Genomic DNA, 6,676 nt, shown 5'->3' with positions numbered 1-6,676 from the left:
TATGAAGCGATTATATACGTTTACATACTATCTTATCATGGACCACAGATTAACATAGAGCGTTGTTCAAATCTACCAAAATAGCCAGTATGCAAAAAGTTTGTTGGGAATTTTCGTAGGCTGTGGCTCAGAGGTATGAATGTAGGTACGCAGCTCGCTGAGTGCTCATTTAGCTAGAAATTTTGAGTCTCAACAAAATCGTGCATTAAATCCGAGCCCCATATGCTCGTTATGTTCATTGAAAATATAGCGCGTGGTTTATTTTATGTTGGGAATGTTTGTGAGCTAAAATGAAATGAAATGCATTTTCCACATCAACCTTAATATTAGGTTATTCACAATATTTTAAACGTTATTTTCAAACAAATCTATTTTAAAATTATAAAATAAAGACCTAATCAGAACTGTAAGGCTGAGTTGCACCACCTAACTTTAACGGTAACTGTAACGATAACCGGTGGTTTTTGTATGGAGTTTGACAGATTTTTGACGTTTGTCAAAGTTAAAGTACAATGGTGCAACCCAGCCTTAGTATTATATTTATTTTATTTATTTCGACCACATACAGATCATTGTGTTAGTAAATGTACTTAAAAATTTAGGTTAGTAAGAGAGACATAATATTACATTTACATTATATCCTTCGATTTACTCAGGATTCTCAGTCCCATTCTAGTACAATATTTAAGATACGTAAGATGCGTTGTGTGCATATAATTTACTCATCTGCTAAAATAGCGCGGTAGTTTCGTTAACGATACATAAAAAAAACTGTAAATTTCGAAGACTATCGAGTCAAATCTTAGCATCCCACAAAACGCTTTTAATGTATGCTCCACGTACCAGCTAAAAGTGCACTGAAAATGTCACCCACAGACCGTTAGCAGGTCTCAGAATATAAAAGAGTCTTGAAAGAAATAATTGTGATTTCACCGCAAGTTACTGGGACCTGATTTATTAGAAGTTTGAAGGAAAATAGGTAGTAAGTTGTGATGACTAGGCAAAATAAATGTAGATTCATAGAGTCAATACTTATTTCTTTCTTTCATTATCTAGAGCCGCCAGGTCATCGAACTGCAATTATTATTTTCTTTTCGAAGTAATTAGAGAAAATGATTTATATTTTCTTTTTGTCCAGTATTATTGTGTTGTCATTGGACAAAGTTATTACTTAACTAATTAAGCAATATTGTTTTTGTAGTCTAGTTATAAATGCTTTTATTACGAGCCCCTATAAGACAAGCTCCGTTACCACGATATTGTCTCATTTGTTTTACGACAGATCTGCGAATGAAGATACAAGCAACATCACATCTAATCTTACTAATATTATAAATGCGAAAGTTTGTATGGATGTCTGGATGTCAACACGTTTGTTACTCTTTATATATAGGCTACTAGCTTTTGCCCGCGGCTTCACCCGCGTGAAATTTCGTTTGTTACAGATATATGTTATTCTGGCTTATAAACAATAATACTGTAAAGTTTCATCAAATTCCGTTCAGTAGTTTTTGCGTGAAAGAGTAACAAACATCCAGACATCCCAACTTTTGCATTTATAAATTAGTAGGATAATTTATGACGATCTGTGACAAAGTAAATTTCACGCGGGTGAAGCCGCGGGCAAAAGCTAATAACACATAAAGTTATAGGATATGAAATACAACCTGTCTAACTGGTGAGCTATAAACATGTTTGTCTTTTCAATGAATGGGACCTTGGGCGGGGCACATCGCGGGCAATAAATATGCCGTGTTATTTTATGCCCCCGGCTTGCTTCTTACACGCGAGTGTGCCAAATACTGCAGTTAGGTTTCGAATTGGGACTTTGGGTGGTGTCTTGCTGATAAGCGTGAGATGGAGCTGGGAGCGGGTTCATTCCGCTACGGTTCTCTGGCTAGACTTGTTAATTACCTTGTAATTTGATATCTTCTTCATGACAATATTTTAATAGGTTGCCTTCCGAGTGCGACACAAAAAGAGATGTAGAGGATCACAGGTACATCTCGTTTTAGTTTAGACGCGACATTTCTTAATGGTAATAGAATGCGAAAGCTTAAAATATTATAAAAAGAATCTTACAGAATACTTACAGCATAGTGGCATATTTCTGAGTAGGTGGGTGTGCCATATTTCTTTACAACGCGGCCCACGCGGGCTTATATTCAAGAGCAATAATTGAACTACATTTTTATGGTTTCATTTCTATTCATATCTAGCCTCTTTAATTTTAGTGACATTTTATTAAAAAGCATTGAGCTGTCTGTATGGTTTCTTATCGCTGTCGCTTATGGCTTGCCTCGCCGCCAGCGAGCCGCCTCTTACCGCAGCCCGCTGTTCTTTTTCTCTTACCCCGTGACCCTGCCAAGCGGCCTCAGTGGCTCCACCTCGTGCCAGAACGAATGGAAATGGGGCGATACAGCCGTTTGGCTGCTCCATACATAATTTAAAATGGCGAATATTGCTGCGTAACGTGATGGTAGGCGATAAAACGCAAGACCGTAAGTGGATAATGGGCCTCGGAGGATGACTTGTTCTTTGATAAAAAACTAAAAATGGCAATTCTCTGGCTCGCGCTGTCTGTTTGAAATAATGTTGCACACTTTTTAATTTTTGCGAAGTGACACTTTTCTCAACTCTACGATACAACGAAACTTGTTTAAAATTCAATGTTGGGCTGTTTTGTTTAGCTATGTGGACAATATTCCTAAGCATGAAGTGTTTACATTATACCTACTCAATAAATATGTATAATAATTTTTTTAAAAATCATGTATTTGTATGCATAAAACTTGATTGCATTCTTTCAAATGCATTAGAAAAAAATGCAATGACTCTGAATGTCAAAATACTTCATGATATTAAGCATAAAATACGAATATCCCATTTAAACTCTACTACCGAATTAATCAATCAAAAAGAGAATAAATTTAATCGAAGTAATTTGTGTAGAGAAAAATGCTATTTCAGTGTTTAATCACCGTGATGCTTTCAGAGAAACACTATGTAATATCAATTACTTCTCGGCGTTTTCAGTTCGTCTAAGAGCGGAATTTTTGCTTTTAATTAATTAAGTCTTTATAATTGTGAGTCTAGATAGTAAAAGCTGAAGGTTGTTTAGAAGAATAAAATTCTTTTACTGTAATGCTTTTACAATCTAAGAAAGTAAGGATCTTTTATAGGTTCGTTCTGCATAAGCACATTGCTTATACGAGTTCTCGAGTTCTCGTAAATAGGTATCATAAGAATTTAGGTCTAGAGATTACCATACTAACATAACCTAGGTACCCTTTTGAGAACCTGCAGTTCTCTCTCTGATATTTGAGATCGAAACTTGTTGGATCGTGTGAGCTTTGCACAGCCACTGAAAGGTGTTGCGAAACCTACCCTTATACGGAATGTGTTGTGAAATAAATATTTGTATTTCTTATCTTGGACTATTTACATTACTTCTTTTTCCCTTCCCATGTATTTACACGCAATAAATATGTATACCGTTATTAGACGTGTATTATTTAGAGGTATCAGAACCTTTTTGCCGGGTTATTTAGCATTCACTCTTTATGTTTAGAATTCCTCTGGGTGGGCACTCGGGTTTTTGCGTGAAAGGGTCGTATTTATTACCTCCAGGGCTATTCGGTGATCACATAAACAAGGGTCAAAGTACAGGTTTTTGAAATACATCTTTTCACCTGTTTTGTAAAGGTTTGCGAAACATTTTTGATACTGATCAAACGTTGAGGGCCCGGTTTGTTCCTTTACTCCGCCGTAAGCAAATACAATAGAGAATCAATTGTTAGGGTCCAGTGGAGGTTCACACGAAGGATAGGGGATAAAATGAAAATATTAAGATTTTCTAACAGTTATCAATCTATTTAAATTACAGTAAAAGGGATTTCCTATCATTAAGAACCTGGAAGGTCCTTTAAGGTTTACTGAATTTAAATATTAATAATTAATTCTGTAACATTTTTGTAAGTGATTAAATGTACATCCTGCAATGCATACGCTAGATTTTTTTTTCATTTGTGTATATGTAAACGTGACGAAACAAGACAACTGCTATCCATAAATCTACCATCTTGCTCTTTTAATTAAACACGTACCGTTTTTAACGGCATCATAAAGAGGACAATAAACGTAAATCACCGCCATCAAAGCTTCATCTCGGCCAAATGAAATATTAGCGTAAACTGAGCGTAATCGCGACGTAACGCGAGCGTAACGAGGGGCGGCGTTTTTGCTAAAACTAGCATGTTGGCTAATTCCAGACATGAATAAACCTGGCCATCCGTCCGGTAATGATGACGTTTATAAAGGGGTAGTATTTAAACGAGTGACTGTAAATTTATGTTGTAAGTGTCAAAAATAATTAATGTGGGCTAAAGAATTACTAAGTGAGCGACTGAGTGCGAGTGACGAAAAATCAAAAGAACAGCAACTTACAAAAAAAAAATTCAGTTCCTTAAAATACAAAATGAGAAGCTTCATAATATTTGAGCGACCTAATATTTGATTGAGTGTCAACGTTAGGTCCTGCATTTTTTTCAATATTTGGCAAATGATTTTTTTATACTGAGCGGTATTTTTAACTTTAATGAAGTGTTTCGAATGCAAAAACTACTTTGAAAAATACTATTATGAGCAGCGTATTATGACCCCACATTTAAATAAAAAATGATCTTATGAAATAAATATTTGACGGAACACTATTTTAGTAGCGAAAAAAATAAATCATTAAAATTTAAGGGTAGGTAATCAAATGAAACAATGTATTACGAAAAATGAAATTTTGCATCTTCTTAAATCGAATCAACAAAAAAAAAACAAAATAAAATAAGTCGCTTCTGTCAACCCAAAAAAAAGTAATCTTATTAATAAGGTTCATTGATTGGTACCAATGAGGATTGAGGAGCTCTACCTACTCATCGTCACTGTATGATAAGTGCTGGCTTGGACTTAGCGGGCCGGCCTCGTTTTCTTTTTTGTCCAATAGGTATCAGTTTTGCTTCCAGTGGCGGTGTTGTTAGTTTGAGCCGAATTGCTAGACCCAAAACGTGTTTGCATACATATTTTGTTAAAAATTCGGGACAGTCGCCCCGCCCCCATTCGTTTTCGCGCGCTGTAACAATCTGTAGTTTTCATTAATAAAGCGTATCAAAATAAAAAAACATGAGACCTCAAATATAATATCAGTAACCAATAATCATTAATAAAGCAGCTCACAAAACTTTGCTTAGAATTAACTTTTTTGTAGTTCGTTCAGTAAAACCTCAATTAGAAAAATCTAATGTATCTTCATATTAAAGTTGCCCTCTCTGTATTTCTAGTCGCTCACTTAGTAATTTAGTCGCCCGGATAGTATTTTTATGTCTGAAATGTAATAATCAAAACCCACATTTTGTAAGCTCGTTCTGGATTTTATTATTGATCAATATTCGTCGTTAGTTTGGTTAATTTTTCGCTTACTCAAATTCATACCGCTCAAGGTATTAAAACAGTATGCCATCATCAGTCGCAAAGTTTTTTTTTAGTCGCTCGTTTTATAATTCCCCTTTATAAAGTACCTAACTGACGTGAAAATACGGGTATTATCATATTTGTTGTTGTAATTTTTATTTACTTAACGTTTGATTCAACTAAGTATTTTCATCTACATATTTACATACATTTTATCCACAATGACATGTTTAGACCTGGTAAGATTATTTTTCAAGTTAACTATAAAAATATATTAGCTAAAGCGAGAATTAATACTTTGAAAATCAAAAATATTTTATTCAGTTTAGACCACTATTTTGGCACTTATGAAAACATGAAATCCTTTCACCACATTTATTATTATCAAGAAAGCAGGTAAGTACAACCGCATCAGGTGAAAAATATTTGTTGAATAATAGCTCATTACAATTAAAACGTGATGTTAAAGAGTAATGCCGTCATCAGTAGTTAATTTGCCGTTTGGCACAGAGTAATAGTCCCAGGTACAGTGTTTAGTAAATGCGCAATCAGCTAGAAGAAAACAAACGAGGTACGTTACACGCTGTCTGTTCAGCTCACGGGATGTGACTTGCTTCGCTAAATATCACTTGCCTTCCGCGTTTGGGGTTCCGTCAGTCGATCACGCCGTCAGTTAGGTACGTGTACAAGAACCAAGTGACAGTGAGTTGTTGGTATGAGTGATTCATTTTATGCAGTGTAAATCCAGTGAGGCTTATGATTATGAGCCCACGCGTCTCGCTGGTGAAGTGGTTCGTAGTTATGTCATCGTGATAAATTAATTTTATTTGAGAAGGTATTTAAGGGAAATTGATAAAATAAGATAGATTTGGCCTCCCCCCCAAGGTATAAAGAGATGGAGAGAGACCTGAGGGGCCTTTGTTCAGGAGTGGACGTCATTCGGCTGAAACGAACGAACGAAGATAGATTTTGGCTGTGTTGCACTAACTGTACCGTAACTGTGACTTTAATCGGTGTTTTTGTAGAGATTTACATATTTTTGACGTTTGTTATAGTTGAATTTAGGTGGTGCAACTCAGGGTTAGAGTTGGCAAGTTGTTTCTTAAAAGATACTTATAAGTTGATTTTGTCTATCCTATCTGACGTAATATCATGGTGCAAGATTACTAGAATAGATTTAGTAAATTCAGAGCCCGATAGTGCAGAATACTATTAT

Source organism: Ostrinia nubilalis, chromosome 8 (genome assembly GCF_963855985.1).
Source record: "Ostrinia nubilalis chromosome 8, ilOstNubi1.1, whole genome shotgun sequence".
NCBI classification, from domain to species: domain Eukaryota; kingdom Metazoa; phylum Arthropoda; class Insecta; order Lepidoptera; family Crambidae; genus Ostrinia; species Ostrinia nubilalis.
This window is presented reverse-complemented; position numbering follows the sequence as displayed.